Here is a 17,064-nt window from a genome sequence, read left to right on the forward strand (position 1 = left end):
AAATCAATAAAAATATATTTTAAAAATAGTTTCTTTGACTTAGAGAAGAAGAGTATAGTCTCATCATCTTAAAAAGTAAAGCCTTATTATCTTAAAAAGTAAAAAGACCATTTTAATAACTGTTTAAGTCATGGCATTATGAATTAGGCTCAAAGACCTATCATAAAGCATGTCTCTACTGCCAAATTCCAAGTTCAGCAGTACCAAAGTTGACTCTCTCTGACCTTTCCATTTTCCATAGGTTGGATGTGATCACAGGGAAGTGATTGCCAGGATTTTATTTAATTCAAATATAACTAAATGCAAGAAATTACTGACACTTTTATTCTGCCTGCCCCACCCTAAATGACCATTTTGGGGAAAAGTTATAGGATCCACAAAATGTGTTCCAAGTTAATTTTGAGAATGACTTTTTATGTCTGGTATACAGTCTCTTTAGAAAAGCAGAACTATGATGGAAACACTGTGACATCCTAAGCTGTAACAAATGAGCTGTTCTTGAAGATAAATGAAACTTCATGACTATGAAGCTAAATATTTACTTTACAGATGATTTAGTGTATCTTTGTTCCTTTTCACACTAAGCTTATTCTTTTTGTGCATCCCCTCATCTCCAGGCTACTTTTTTGTTGCCCTGTTATATATCAGTGTTTTGTGATGTTACAAAAAAGCAAAGAGTGTGAGGTCAAATTTTCCATTACATACCTTGATAGGAATGCTAGGGAACTTAGCCAAACTAAGGCTACAAAAAATAAAAGTTACAGGAAAGATGATTCATTAATCAACAATCGCCCTACCAAAAAAAAAAAGTAATAATAATAGAATCAGTTGTATTTGGTTTGGGAGGCAGGGAATTAGTGCAGACAGCCTAATGGATTTAAACTGTAAAATTCAGGGAAAGAATAACTCATTTTTTGCCTTAATTTCTCTTAACTTTCTTCTCTCAAAATGAAAGTATATCATACACTGACTCCAGCTACAGTTTTATTAAAAATAATAATGGCAGCTGAAAGATACAAGTGAAAGGCACAGGCTGCAGCTCATGAGCTATGGGAACATGAGCTATTTCTTCATCTCTCTCTCTTATGTGGTCTTTGTCCTTCCTCTTCCTCATACTACACTCCTTTGTATGCCTTTCTTGTGTCATAAATTCAGGATCTTGGTCTCTCCTTAAAATGTTGTCAGATCAGTAGAAATGCTACCTTTTTTATAAGTTCCTAAATACTAAAGGAACTGAAAAGTGTAAAAATTCTGACACTGAAGGAAAAAATTAGTCACCGAATTAGACAAATCCCTCAAGTTCCTAAACAAATATAATTATCTGATCAGAGAACTAATACCATAAGTTTCAGACTCATTTTTTGGTGTTCTAATGAGAAAACCAGCTAGTAACAAATACAGTTGGCAATGTGACCAGCCAGTAATTGATGCCATGAACTGTGTTATTGAATGTTTTATTAGCCAGCCCCTAAGCACCATCATGCAATAAACGTTCAAAACAGCAACCCAGAGGGCTCCAGGATCCTTGTGCACCTTCTGACTCGTCAAAAAAAGGTAGTTGTAAGGTCCTATACCATTTTATTACTAAGTATATTTTATTTTAATTCTCAGAAAACTGGTATTCAATGTGTGGTTTAGGCACCATTAACCACAGTGAGTAATTAGAACAATTCCAACCATGTTGAATGATACTGAATTTACTGAAGGTTTGTGTGTGTGTGTGTGTGTGTGTTTTATGGAGAAATGAGGGGGAAATGGAGAACAGGTGTTTATTTGTCTGTTTGTTTGTTTTCCTTTGCCAAGAAGCTGATTACCCAATTGTTATCATTTCATTCACACAAAGCCACAGCAGTGCCAGAAAGAAACTTTTTAAAGTTCCTAATAATAGTGTTTCTTATGAGAGGCTGGGACAGTTCAAGAAAAGAAGAGGAACAAAGCCAACGTTCCCAGACTTTGACAACTAGGGCACATGTAACAAGTTCACATTCATCATGGGAAAATGTGGAGTCCTGACTTCTTTAGTACACTTGACTGCATGAACAGAACCAACGCTATAGGGACCCAGTGAAGTCGGTGCTGGTCAGACCCTTCTGTGTTCCTTTTTCCTCACCACCTTCTGAGGCTCAATGACAGACCACCTAGCAGAGAACATGTTTAGAATAGTGCAGATGGAGGCAAACACCCAAGGTCTCACATAGAAAAGAACTCCTTTGTTCTCGCAGCTCAGAAAGGCCTTTTTTAGGCATTTCCTATAATTCATACTTTTTAAAAAAATGTTTTTAATGACTTTAGAGAGAGAGAAAAATATCAATAATAAGAGAGAATCATTGATCAGCTGCCTCCTGCACGCCCCCTACTAGGGATCAAGCCTACAACCCAGATATGTGCCCTGACTGGGAATTGAACTGTGACCTCCTGGTTCATGGGTCAATGCTTAACCACAGAGCCACACTGACCAGGCATCTATAGTTCATTCTTTACTCCCTTCTGCCTTATCTGAAATGCTGCACACACACACACACACACACACACACACACACACACTCACACACACACACTTAGCAAGAAGAAAAGATACATGTAGTGAGTTTTCTTCCCCTTGAAAGATAATACTGTATTTTGTCTTTTTAGAATCTCCATGCCTTTGCTCTTTGGCTATATTAAAGACTTGTTTCCTTGGTTTTTAAATCTTGGTTTTTATTCAGCTTTATAGCAGCCCTGCAATCTTCTATATATATAAAATTCAATATGGAAAATGTCCCCTTGGGAGGGAGACCGGGAAACCGGGAGTTCAATCACCCACTATGATGTGCGCAGACCACCAAAGGGCAGCATGAAATGAAGGAAGGCTCTGGCCAGCAGCTGGAAGGCTCTGATTGCTGGCCAGGCCTAGGGACCCTACCTGTCACTAATAGTTTCTTTCATCCATGCTTTCCTTTCTCTATATGACTACTCATGCAGGCCAGTGGATGTTTCTTATGTCATATATGGTATGGGAGACAGTTCCTTTCCATCCCAGTATACTCCCAGACCCCATTTCTTTCAAGCATCTAACCTTCCATCTATCCATTCATCCATTTATTTGAGGCAGAATGGCTTTGAGATGCAGGAAATTAATATCCCTGGAATTGATTGCTACATGTTGAATATATAAGGAACTTTTTTCTGCTTTGTAAGACTTTAAAAGAGAATATGCTTCAGAATAAGACAGGTCTGAATTCAAATACTGTGTGACATTGAGCAAGTTACTTGTCTCATTCATTTAACAAATATTCATTCGGAATTTCTAAGAGACAGGCATTGTGTGAGACTTATTGGGTACAGTTATTTACAAGACATGGAGTTTATACACCAGTTGGGGAAACTAAAGAAAAACAAACTTTTATGCAAATAAATATAAAGGAGAAACACAGGGGAGTCTAACTGAGTCCGAAGGGCAGAGAAGACTATTTTTGTGAAATACTATTTAAACTGAGGATCAAAGGATAGGTAAGAGTTAGCCAATCAAAGAGGGAGTGTAAAAGTATCACCAGCCAAAGGGCAGCTTATTCCAAGACCCAAAGTCAGAAAGGAACTTTCAAAAAAGGAATGAGAAAAGATAGCCTAGACTGGAGCCCCGTGAGTGAAAGCAAAGTAGAAAGATACAGAAGTAGAGCAGCCAAGTTAAGCAGGGTGCTGCAGATGCTGACAAGAATTTTTGTCTTTTCTAGTAGCAATGAGTAGCCATTGGAAGTTTTTTTGTGGGAGAAAAGCGTTATCACATTCATGTTTGGATCACACAGCGTATTAGAAGAGTATAGGCTAATGTGGTTTTACAGATAAGAAATGATGGTGGCAGTCAATGGAGAAATGGATGGACTCAACATAGATTTAGGAGGTAGAGTTTATAGGACTTCAGCTCCCTGGATTTGTGGCATTACAGAAAAGGAAACTGTTGCTGATGATTTTCAGTTTTCTAACATGAGGTGCTATTTCCTGACATGAAAATTTTTGGAGGAGAGCCTAGCCTGTGGGTGCAGTAGGGTAGGAGATAGGAGTAGATCATGTCAGTGTTAGAAATGTTTGACCATCATGTCAGTTTAGAAATGTTGTGACTCATCCAAGTGGAGATGTCCTATGGGTAATTGTAAAATCAGATTTGAAGCTCAGAAGAGGTGTCTAGTCTGGAGATATAAATTGGGTAACAACTCATAGATTATATATAAAGCCATGAGTATGGACAAGATCACCTATGAAGAGAGCATGTGCCCAGAAGAGGGCCCAGGACACCTGTCCGAGGCTGCGTTGTCTCATCTGTAACATGGAAGTATGATATGTCTGTGCAATGAGGCTGAGAGGCGTGCATATAGCACATAGCCCTGTGTCCAGCTCATAGTAGGCACTCAATAGATGGTAATTGCTATTATTATTATATCTGGTAAAATCTCACAGCCTCATTCTCTGGAATGAATTGACACTAATTCACAGAGAGGAGAATAGGGAAGAGTGAATTAATGCATGAAGAAATAAACATGAATCTATAGTGATAAGCCTGTAAAATTTGAGTTTAAAGCATAAGCTTTTATTGTGACACTGTGTTAAAATAATGTTTCATAATTTTTTATTTCCTGGACAGCCCTCCTCTTGCAAACAAGTTCCTAAAATTCTTCTTCTTAATAATCAGCAGTCTTCTTGTTTTTTAAAATGAGACTTTTATAACAAACGACCTCTGAGGGTACCACCACCTTCATCATCTTGGTGGGTTCTCATCATTGTTGCTACAGTCACTGATGAGTCTGTTAAGAAATATCTAAAAGCTCTTTTAGTAACATTATTTTTAGGAAGGCAAAGCCTTTACATTTCCAGACAGCAGCTTCTTTGTGAATGTGGGGAGACCGCAGAGCTGTAACACATTGCACATGTCGACAAGGCCGTCTGGGCCTCTTGGCATTACTAATGATGAGAATGATCCCACTTGCTGGAGGCAGACCCTCCCTGCAGCTGGTGTCCTTTCTGTGCAAGGATGAGGTCATATGGGTGGGTGGGGGGGGGGGGGGGAGACGGAACTCTGGAGGATGGGAGAAGAGAAGGGGAAGAAGTTGTCACATCTGCATTCTTGATTGAAAATAGAAGCTTATTTGCTGCATGCTTGTTTTTGTATATTTATTTATTTACTTACTTGGTTATTGTTAAGGCAACGAAATGGAAAGGCAAGCAGATGGTGAGGAATTATAACATGAAGACAGCTCGGTCTACCCCCAAAGCTGCAAGAGCTATCAGTATTCATAGTAACAAGTTAATGAAACCGCTAAGGTACAGATAGCCCTATGAATCTAATCACTTGCATTTTTAAACTGCTCAGAGTAGGATATTCCAGCAATTTATTTTTTTATATATTTTATTGATTTTTTTTCTACAGAGAAGAAGTGAGAGGGAGAGAGAATTAGAAACATCGACCAGCTGCCTCCTTCACATCCCCAACTGGGGAAGTGCCCGCAACCAAGGTACATGCTCTTGACCGGAATTGAACCTGGACTCCTCAGTCCGCAGGCCGACACTCTATCCACTGAGCCAAACTGGTTACGGCTATTCCAGCAATTTAGATCCTAGCAACTCTTTAAGATTTGTATAAAAGCCTAATTCTAGATAGTGCACTCCTCCTTCTGCCCAAATGTGTCTAAATAAGAGAAATTTAGAAATATTGTTCCTTTGGCAATATGGTTAAAAGCATCAGCTCATTCTTCATCTACTTCTCAATGTCATCACCAAAACCAAGTACAAATAGTCTTTTTTCTTTTCTTTTTTTTTTCTTTTTTTTTACGTTTACCAGTAATCATGAACTGGTGAAGCCTAGGTTTATTTCTGGAGTTTGCATACACAACACAAAGATTATCTGTCCCCATGGTTTGGGGTTGTTGTTACAGTTGGTTGTTGTTGAGGGCTTTTTAAGGGGAGCAGTTAGTGAAAGAGTGGAGTCACTTTGACATCTCAGGGAAAGACCCTACCCTGGGTACGACCAGCCACTCACAATCAACTGTTTGGTCCTATCTACTCAGGAAAATATAAATGAGTCATCTCTGACTGGAATGAGGAAAATACTAAGAATACTCTTTTTTTGTTTTGTTTTTTTAATATATTTTATTGATATTTTACAGAGAGGAAGGGAGAGAGATAGTCAGAAATGTCGATGAGAGAGAATCATCGTCCAGCTGCCTCCTGCACACCCCCCAATGGGGATGTGCCCACAACCAGTGTACATGCCCTTGACTGGAATCGAACCTGGGACCTTTCAGGCCGCAGACCAACGCTCTAGCCACTGAGCCAAACCGGTTTCAGCCTAAGAATACTCTTCAAAGACAAGACCGGGCCTGATTAGTCTTTGCACCCTTGGTGCCTCAGCCTGGCCCTGACACAAGTGAGTGCTCAGGGAGTGGTAAGTGTGCAAGTGACCCTGTGTGCCCATTTCCTGGCCCAGGACAACTGCTGTTAGCAAGTGCAAATGACCATCACTAATTATGTGGAAGGAAAAAATAATATTTTCTGCTGAATGCTGGAGAAAGAGGCTGAATTATTTAAGTAATTGTTGTCTCTAAACAGTGCTCCCTACTTGTATATAGAGAATACAATGTAGAGAATACTTGACTGGAGGTCAGAAATCGAATGCTGCAACAAGCCACTGAAATTTCTTAACCTCCATTTCCTTGTAAGTAAAATGGAGATAATACTTTCTCTGCCTTCCTCCTAGAGTTATTTTTAGGATTAAATCCTATTAAGGAAGTGAAGCTAATAAGAACTATAGGGGATAGGTGTTATTGGCGTCTTTTGAGAATACCAAATATTTTAATTTTTTTAAAGTTTTAATTTCTTGAAGAAAAGGTTCTTCAAAAACATATTTATTCGTTTCCCTTTCTGGAAAGCTTTTACCAGTATGTTTAACTCCAAATACTATGTGCTTAAAAATCAAAGTATCAGGTTCTCCTTTAAAAAAAATACCATTATTATTAATAATACCCTCTGAAACCAGCAAGAGTTATGAAGCTTTTTGACTGCATATGATTAAGTGGTCACAATAAAACACTGGCATTACCATATGTAAATTCTTCCCCTGAAGTTTTTTTGTTTTGTTTTTTTAATATATTTTATTGATTTTTTACAGAGAGGAAGGGAGAGAAATAGAGAGCTAGAAATGTTGATGAGAGAGAAACATCGACCAGCTGCCTCTTGCACACCCCCTACCGGGGATGTGCCCGCAACCAATGTAAATGCCCCTGACCGGAATCAAACCTGGGATCTTTCAGTCCGCAGATCGAAGCTCTACCACTAAGCCAAACCGGTTTCGGCCCTCTGAAGTTTTTACCTCAACCTGCAGTAGAGGCCAAAACATCAAGTTTTTGCCACTACAGGTGTCTGTTAGGAAACAGTAGACTTTTGTCCCAGAAAGAGCACTGTAGATGTCAAGAACAATGCCTTGGCCGCTTTCTAGTTGTGGCTTTAATGAAATTATTGAACTTTTCTTAAGGTTCAGCTCCCTTTTTTCGTAACTGAAAGAGTACCTGGTGGCTCTGAGTTAGGGCTCTACTGCTCTCCCCAGAAGGCTTTAGGAAGAAGGCGAGCATTTGGGATTGTCAAAATGATAGGGTGGACAAAAAGTGATATGGTAGAGGTATGCTGCTGGCATTTAGTGGTCAGAAGCAAGTCCATTTTCAGCAGTAAATGTAAATTTTCAACAGTGAGCAGAGCAGTCTCGTGAAAGGAAGAATTGTCCCCCTATAGAATTGCCCTCATAAGAAACATTGGGCCAGACCTTTCAAGAGTGAAAGGAGATGCATTGAATAAATGGGACTGTCTCAGGCAAACTGGAATATATAGACCACCTAGCCACAGTCGAAGACCACTTTGCTTGCATTGTCTTCCTACATTCTAGATCCCCAGCAATGCTGAGCACTCTTTGTGGAAGGGGACAGACAATTCCAGACCATATACTTTCTATGGTCTATTTTACCAGGAAAACTAGCAGTAGACTCAATGTTTGCTCACTTACATATCTCTCAAGTGAGCCCACAAATGAGCCTTCCTCCTCTCCCCTAAGCCTCAGAGCTTTGGGCACCGCCAGCTCTCAAGTGTGGCAGCTGCCTGAAGCATTTGTTTGGGGTGGGCGGAGAAAGAGGAAGAAGGGAGAAGAGCCAGTTCTTCCCTGCAGCTGCAGCTAACCAAAGCAAGCTGCTCACTCCACTGCAGGGGCCACCCCGAAGCCATATTTGTGGGTGCAAAGTTATTGTGACACATTTCACATGGGGTGTGAGGGGAGAAACTGCGGCAGGGCAATAAAGGTGCCAGATGATTCTTAACACTACTTTTTTGCACTGCGTTTAGAGAGGGGCAAACAAACCTGGAGTCAGGAGTCCCTTCCACTCTGGGGACACCTGAGCTGAAGGAAGCAGTCCAGTCCAGGTGGGATTGATGCTTCTTAACTCCTACATATGGATAAAGACTAGGATGCCAGAATTTCCTGACTAGCTCCAGGTTTTTCCCCTAGTTAAATTTACTTTTAGCTTCTTAAATTGCATTTTACTCTTTAAAGAAAATCTGTTGTGCAGAATCATATAAGCCTTGACGTGACGATATAGACTAATTGCATAAATATGGGCTTGGAAAATTGCTGAAAAGCAATTTCATTTGTATCATGGAATGCAAGTTACCACATACACAATGGTCTATTTCAAACCTAAATAAGTTACCTCTTAAAGGAAATAAAAGAGCATAGCAAATAATAGTAATAAATAAATAAAAATTCAGGAATACATTTGTTAAGCCAAAAACAAAGTTGATGTTTAAATTCAACTGGGAAGAACTGTAGAAATTTGCCTCTGACATTGACAGACAGGTCTATTTCCTCTTTTGTTTTCTTTGACCTTCTTACCTCAGTATTTGAAGTTAAGTCTTTGGGAATGTGTGGCTTCTCTGCATTAGAAAAGTATAAACTATGGTACCAAACAGACCATTTTTTGTTTTACTTAGCTCTACTTCAAAGAAATATCACCTTTTTTGTGGAACAAGCAGGCCCAACAAAGATCAAGGTTAGCCATTGCTTTTCTAACTTTTCCATGAAACCTTAGAATTTTCCAGAAATTATGAAAGGTACAAGGGTTAATTTGAGGAGGCCTTTCTTTAAAAATCACATAGTGCTGGCAAGCTGGGTATGTCATGGTTTGATTCCTGGTCTGGGCACATGCCCGGGTAGCAGGCTCAATCCCCAGTGGAGGGCGTGCAAGAAACAGCAGATCAGTGATTCTCATCATTGGTGTTGATGTTTTTATTTTTCTCTCTCTTCCTCTCTAAAATCAATAAAATATATTTTTTTAAAAATCACACAGTGTACCCGCTGGTGTGGCTCAGTTGTTGAGCATCAATCTAAGAACCAGGAGGTCAGTGTTTGATTCCTGGCCTTGATCCCCAGTGTGGGGTATACAGGAGGCATCCAGTCAATGATTCCCATCATTGATGTTTCTATCTCTCTCTCCCTCTCCCTCCTTCTCTGAAATCAATTAAAATGTATTACAAAACAAAGTCTCATAGTGTTATAGGGGAAGTTAATAATTACTGGAGTTTCATGTTCTTCTTTTTATGTATTAATCTATATCTCCTGTTCAAAGAACATGCAATATGGAAGTCAGGCAATTGAATATAAAGCCAGAGATAAGAGTGAGAAACAGAAATAAATATTACCTGGTCCTTTATAGTGGTTAAAGAGTAAATCACAAATTTAGCTGTAAGTTTCCTAGTGGCCTCAGTAAAAAGGAGCATCCTATTTTGGTTACCCAGACTCATCCTGTGGAATACATTTATTAAGGGCTTCATATGGCATTGTTCCAGGGCAGGTGAATTTTTATTTGTTCATTCATTTACCAACATTTCTTGAGCGCCTTTAAGTACTTATATTAACAGATATTTTGGACAATATCAGAGAATGGCATATCTTTATTAGATTTGTGTGAAATGCTCTATGTGGAAATGTAAAATCTCTAAAATTGATTTTAACTATATTTTAATGCTAAAATAAAATATTGATCTGTTTATGGACAAATTCAGATTAGATCAGACATTTTTGTGGATTTTTTTTTTTTTTAATAAATCTCTGTGAATTCCTCCGAGGTCTTGTTAAATTACCACCTTTGACCCTGAAAGATGCCACATCTCTATGAGACATGCTCCTTGGAGCCCAGAAGTAGTTTCTTGTGGGTGAAAGTCTTCAGAATCAGAATTTGGTCCAAAGATAGCTTGTTGTTTTCAAAGGACTTAGCAAGCAATGTTATGCCCATCCTCAATATAGTAAAGACATATATAAATGATATTTTATTAATGCAAATTTATATTTAAAATTGTTTCATATCTACTTATTATTAAAACGCTTGCTAAGACCAATGAAATGCTTTCCAAAAGTCAGAAATTTGTATGCATATAATTGTTCTTTGTCAGTCTCAGCATCTTATTTATTCCCCACATTTTGTTTTGGTGCAGTTTTTTTAAAACTAATTTTGATATGCTATGCAATTAGACTTATCCAGAATCTTGAAGAAAGAGTAGTAAATAATTTTATTTTAGAGTTAAATAACTAATAAAAAACAACTGCTCACATTTTTAAAAACATATATATTATAAATGTGTAATTTAATACATTTTATATATTACCTCATAAATATATTTTATGTTAAATCACATTTATAATATTAAATGTTATTAAAGATTTTATGTATTATATAGATTATAAGTATATTATAAATACAAAATATACCACACAGGAAAAACACAAAGCTTACCAACATACCATGAAATGATCAATAATACAGGATAGGTTAAAAGTGGTATGCAAAACAGTTTATTCTTATTTAATTATTATATTGTTAAACATTAATGTTATTCATTAGTTAATTATTAGATTATTAAACATTAATTATTATATTCTAGAGCACATGTGTCAAACACAAGGCCCGCGGGCCAAATCCGTCCCGCCAGGCCTTGCAATGTGGCCCGCACCGCGCTGACATCACTGCACTCCGCTGCGTTTCCATCACAATGACAGTTTATGACTGTTCAGTAAACCATTCGGCCCGCGATTTAGGCTGGATTTTAGATTTTGGCCCCTTCTCTGATTAAGTTTGACACCCCTATTCTAGAGGTTCGGTGCACAAATTCATGCATGGATGGGATCCCTCCACCTGGCTGACTTTTGGGGCTGGCTGGCTGGGGTAGGCATCGTGAGAGGTTGGCTGGCCATGGGAGGTTGGCTGTGAGAGCACAGTGACGGCCAGAGGACAACTCCTGCATTGAGCATCTGCCCCCTGGTGGTCAGTGCATCATCATAGCGACTGGTCATTTGGTTAACCAGTTGTAATGGTCACTTAAGCATAGATAGATAGAAAGATAGATAGATTTCCCACAGGAATAACTATAAACCTACTTTTGCCCTACCCTGTATTATCATGACATGTATTTGTTGTATTATTTTGGCTGTCAATGGGTATAATTTATGGTCTGAGAATTCAGCTCTCAATAGAGCTGACCAGGACCCTATGATATCCACTTTGAATAAGCAGATGTGTTCAAGCTTTTCTTGACATGAAATTGAGCATGGAACATATTTGCTGTAGTAATGTACTCCATTGGAATTTTATATGAGCAGACATCCACAATCCAGAAATTAACCAAATTAATACAAAGAAATAACCTTCCTAATGAATGGCACACTTAAAAGAGATTCATTTATGGGTACTAAAATTGCAGGGGGGAACTTTGGGTCCAAAGTCTGGATGGTGGTTGGGGTGGTAGTAATGGTGGTTGAGTGCATCCAGGGAGAGGATGGGCTTTATATCATCATTTGTGTTATTGTAGCTTTATTAACTGAACCTTGTGAGACTCATTAAGCCTCCTCTCCCTTTCTTTGGGCTTAGATAAAAAATTTCAAGCTGGTGTGGAAAGTGGTTATGAGACCCTCCCATATACACACACACACACACCATGAAGATACAATACAAAACCAAGGATAAAGTATTAACACTGAAAATCCATGGGTAAGTTAATGCTGTGTGTGTGTGTGTTTTTGAATCCTCACCCAAGTACATGCTTTGAGAAAGTGAGAGAGAGAGAGAGAGAGAGAAAGAGAGGGAGGGAGGGAGGGAGGGAGGGAGAGAGAGAGAGAGAGAGAGAGAGAGAGAGAGAGAGAGAGAGAGAGAGAGAGAGAGAGAGAGAGGTTGATGTGAAAGAGAAACATCCATTGGCTGCTTTCGGTATGTACCTCGACCAGAGATCAAACCCACAGCCCAAGTACATACCGTGACTGGGAATCAAACTGGCAACCTTTTGGTGCATGGAACAATGTTTCAACCAACTGTGCCACTCCAGCCGGGCTCTTTCTCTATTTTTAAATGCTTGGCCTTTTGGCTAAGATCAAGTGTATTTTTAAATAGTACAAAGGCAACATGAAAAGTACCCCTCCAACAATTATGCAAACCTATTCTTTGAGTGTATATTGTATAAGGAAAACTTCCTGCATATGGGACAAAGTTATAAATAGATTATTATTTAATCTTATTCTTTACATTCATAAAAACAGTAAAATGCCTGTAGTTATTTTTTTTGTTTGTTGGTGTTGTTTCACAAAAAGGAAGCTAAGTTGGGCAAGGATATGATGAATGTAGTTTTTTAAATCTGTATTTGTTCCCCTAAATGAAATGAAATTTATTTCAACTCTGGGATAAATGCTATGTGTATCACCACTGGAGTTTGAGTTCTCCTGCTCTCCATTTGGTTACCAGTCATTAGTCCTCATTTCCATTCTCTCCAGAAACTGCATTTTCATGCTCTGTTGACAGTATGTTTCCTGTGGCTTTTTCTGCCCTACATATTGCTCCAATTTGGGGCATAATTGTAAGTCATTGTATAATTTACCATAGCAAACTCTTCCATCCAGAAGTGGCTTGAAAAGGGCCTACGGCTGCCATTACCACAAATTGGGTGGCTTATAACAATAGGAATTTATTCTTAGAGTTCTGGAGGCTGGAAGGCTGAAATCAAGGAGCCAGCAGGGCTTTGCCTCCTCCAAAGGCTTTTGGGAGAATCATTCCTTGCCTCTTATAACATCTGATGGTTGTTAGTAGTCCTTGGGGGAGGGAGGGAGAGATGGTAACTCCAAAATCTTCCTCTGTCTTATATAGTTGTCTTCCTTCAATGTGTGTCTGTGTCTAAATCCCATCTTCTCATAAGGACATCAGTCATTGGATTAGAGCCCACCCTCATCCAATATGATTTCATCTTAACTTGTTTACATCTACAAAGACCAAATTTCCAAACAGAGTCACATTCACAAGTTCTCAGTGAACATGAATGGGGTTGGGGGTGGGGTACAAACCAGTCAACCCAGTACAGGTGGTGAGAATCTTGTTAAATTCTCTCACTTCCTTGTGCATTTAGGGGTCTATACTTGAACACTTGTATTTTTCTAATCTCTAACAAAGAAAGCATCCTTGGGCTTTCCATCCACTATATTGTTTTCAATATAGTATCTTTTACTTGGGAATCTCTCCAAAGCCTCAGAAAGCGTAAGTAATTGATTCTTTAGTCGCTGGAGTAGCACAGGATGAATCTGTATGGTTTCATAAAATTTCCCTTGGGGACCAGGTTTTGTTCTCCAGTATTCATTGCAACTTCCTACTAGAATCAAAAGTAAATTGCATGCAAGTGTTTCCAAGCTTTGATTCTGGCCCACACTTAACTCCTTCCCAAATTCTATACTTTGTTCTTTGTACATCTGGATGTTAGGCTTACTTAAACTTGTATAATATTCTCCCCAATGCATTAGCTGTGAAGAGCTACATTATCCCAGATTTTTTTACCCCTTGAGCTTTCCTAGCATTCTAAAGGCTGGCCAAAGGTCAGGTATTTGCCTACTTTCAAGATAGCATGTTGTGTTTAAATACCTTCTTTAACCAAAGTTTCAATTGTACTGAGGAAAGGGTCCAGGGAAAAGAATACAAAGCAGCTCAGGTCCAACATTCCTCCCCAGATATATTTCCTTTGATCTGCATGATTTTTATTTTTAAGATATTAAGTCAGTTACTAACAGTAGAAGATTTCACAAGTAAATTCAGATATCTTTTTTTTCCTGAAAACTTAAGGTTTGGCAACCCAGGGCACACATTTCCACAGTTGTTCCTTCAAACAGGGAAGGGGCTCTCACCTGCATCATGGCCATTCTGAATTGGACCCCTTTATTTGTTTATGTTACCTGTCTGACCCTAGTTGGTATTGGAGCTATCCACCCCTGGCCAAAGACTTAGGAATTGAACCTTGATTTTCTTCCTAATGTAGTTCAGAGAAACTATATTGAACATACTGGGAGGGCAGATCATTGGTTTACTCTTCCCTGTTTTACACTGGTTTTTTTTGTTGTTGTTTTTGTTTTTGTTTTGGCAGATTTCCAGCAATACCTCCAAGCTCAGGATGAGATGTACACATTCAATTACACTCAGAACTCTGGATTCCATAGCCTTCTGACCCTTCTCTCTCATCATACCTAGTGTTACAGTTGCATTCGAATGCAAGAACTGCCTGGCCTGTGTCACTCAGTGGTTGAACATTGACCTATGAACCAGGAGATCACAGTTCAATTCCCAGATCACATGCCCAGGTGCAGACTCAATCCCCAGTAGGGGGGCGTGCAGGAGGCAGCCAATCAATGATTCTCTCTCATTGATGTTTCTATCTCTCCCTCTCCCTTTCTCTCTGAAATCAATATATATATGTGTGTGTTTTTAAATGCAAGAACTGATATTTTCAAAATAATCTCAAATTCTGTCTCATGTTTCTCTCTTAAGCTTAGATTTCATTAATCACATCACAGGCCCGTGTAGAAATTTTTGAAAGCCCTTTCATAACTGTGGAGCCTCTTTTACCCTTGTGCTTCCATCTTTTCTGCTCCCAAGCTCCCCCCTTTATCTCTTGGCCCACGGTATTTTGACATCAGGTTAGAATTGTCTTTCTGGAAGTCTCTTGTGTTAGATTCCCTATAGACACTGATCTTGCCCTATAGAACATCTCTGGGCAATCCCTAGCCTGGGTTTGCCAGTTCTCCCTGTCATGGTTTCATATAATTACTTCTTATAGGCATATTGTTTCAGTAGTTGGATGCCACTTCAAGCCCTAACCACAGATCCTGAATAATGCCTCTCTAGCTTTCCTCAGAATCATTAATAACACTAAAACACCATCTTAGCTCTTCACTATCACCAATCCCATTGGCAAATTTGATCCATTCAGCCTATGTACGGAGATCACATTCACTATATGATTCATGTGGCCACATGCTCTTCTTGGGAATTCTCCGACAATGTAATCATGTCACGGCTCTCACCATCTAATGCTAAAAACACCCTAATTTGTCTTTCTTCAAAAATCTGTATATAAGATTTTATCTTTACCTTTATTTTAAAGCTTCTTAGAGTTTCTCTCTGATTATAAGGTAGCATGTTCATGGTAATGAATGTGAGACATACACAAAGATGCCAAGTTAAAAATAAAATTACCCATAACTGCACCTCCTAGAGATAACAACTGCTAGCACATTGATATGTTTGTTTTCACATTTGCATTTTAATCTCTTTCTTTCCCAGTTCTTTAGTCCTCATACTCTTGAGAGAAGGGCAGTTTTTGTGGTTATCCCAAAAATTTAGAAAAAAATGAGTTATGTAACTCAAGAAAATTCTAGCCTTACGCATTTGAGAATCTAATTAGTATTGTACACTCTTGATCATTTTATGTTAAATTATTTTACCCTTGCACAATATGATGAATATTGGGGGTTTTCTGACTACCTTTGAAGACTCCAAAGATTCCTTCACAACATTTCCAGCTGATGAACTGACAAGTCTCCAATATATCATTTCATAAGTACTATTAAATTTTCTAGAGCTCACATCTATTTTTTTCACATCTACTTTTCGAAATTTTATGAGAGGGTTTTTAGAAATTTTTATTTAATGTGTACAGTCCCCTCATTTTCTAATAGGATAGTTTGTATCATGGACAGCCCATGGATGTAAAGCTTTGGCTTAGTTTTAGGCATTTATTATAGTCTGAATTGTATACTCCTCACCCCACATTCTTATGTTGAAATCCCTCTCCTCACAAGGTGGTCTTATTAGGAGGTGGATACTGTTGGAGGTCATTAGGATGAGATCATGAGGCAAGAGTGATGCATGAGATTAGTGTCCTTAAAAGAAACATGAGAGGTTGCTTTATCTCTGCCCTCCACCAGGGGAGGCTCTGAAAGGTTGGCAGTTTACAGTTCAAAAGAGTGCCCTTACCAGGACTTCACTATGCTGACACCCTGATCTCAGACTTCCAGTCTCCAGAATTGTGAGGAATCATTGCCTGTTATTTATAAACCACTCAGTCTATGAAGTTCTGTTATAGCAGCCTGAACTAAGCATTCAAGGAAGGAGATCCTGACTAACCTGATTGTGGACATAAGATACAGATATTAGAAGATTCATACTTGCCCAAAGTAGCCTGTGGGTACCAGGTGAATGGTAGGTCATGAGTGACAGCTAGGGTGGAAAAGACTGGGAATAAAGAAGAAAGCTATTTGGGTGCATTTTATAATAGGAAAAATGTTAGAGCATCAAGAATTATTACTGGCTAAGAGTGTGGCAAGACCCTGGCTAGGAACCAAGTCTGACTCTCGGCTCTGGGATTCCTTCACAACATTTTCAGCTGATAAACTGACAAGCCTCCAATATATCATTTCATAAGTACTATTAAATTTTTTAGAGCTCGCATCTATTTTTTTTTCACATCTACTTTTTAAAATTTTATGAGAGCGTTTTTAGAAATTTTTATTTAATACCCCAGAAATATCTATTTTAAACAAAAATAGCTCAATATTAAAATAAGTGCATCATAGTTACTGAATGCTTACTAGCTGGTGATGCAAAGTTAAGGAACATTCATAATATATTCTAGTTGAGCTAAATAGAAATATCCTAACATTTTGGCATGTAGGTGAGAATTGCTTCTAGCACTTCCTAGCTT

At 38.6% G+C, this 17,064-nt stretch overlaps 1 protein-coding gene across 3 annotated transcripts in view; it reads left to right on the forward strand.

Moving 5' to 3' along the window:
- CMSS1 (cms1 ribosomal small subunit homolog) overlaps positions 1-17,064 on the forward strand; it is a 361,662-nt gene that overhangs the window by 225,428 nt on the left and 119,170 nt on the right. Inside the window, exon 3 of one of the 3 annotated variants that reach the window (XM_045584029.1) lies at positions 16,294-16,389. The exons of the other annotated variants lie outside the window; for them this stretch is intronic. The gene's annotated coding sequence lies outside the window, so the exon portion shown is untranslated. The remainder of the gene's footprint in view (positions 1-16,293; positions 16,390-17,064) is intronic. 3 annotated transcript variants of the gene reach the window in all.

Source organism: Pipistrellus kuhlii, unplaced genomic scaffold (assembly GCF_014108245.1).
Source record: "Pipistrellus kuhlii isolate mPipKuh1 unplaced genomic scaffold, mPipKuh1.p scaffold_m20_p_2, whole genome shotgun sequence".
Lineage (NCBI taxonomy): Eukaryota > Metazoa > Chordata > Mammalia > Chiroptera > Vespertilionidae > Pipistrellus > Pipistrellus kuhlii.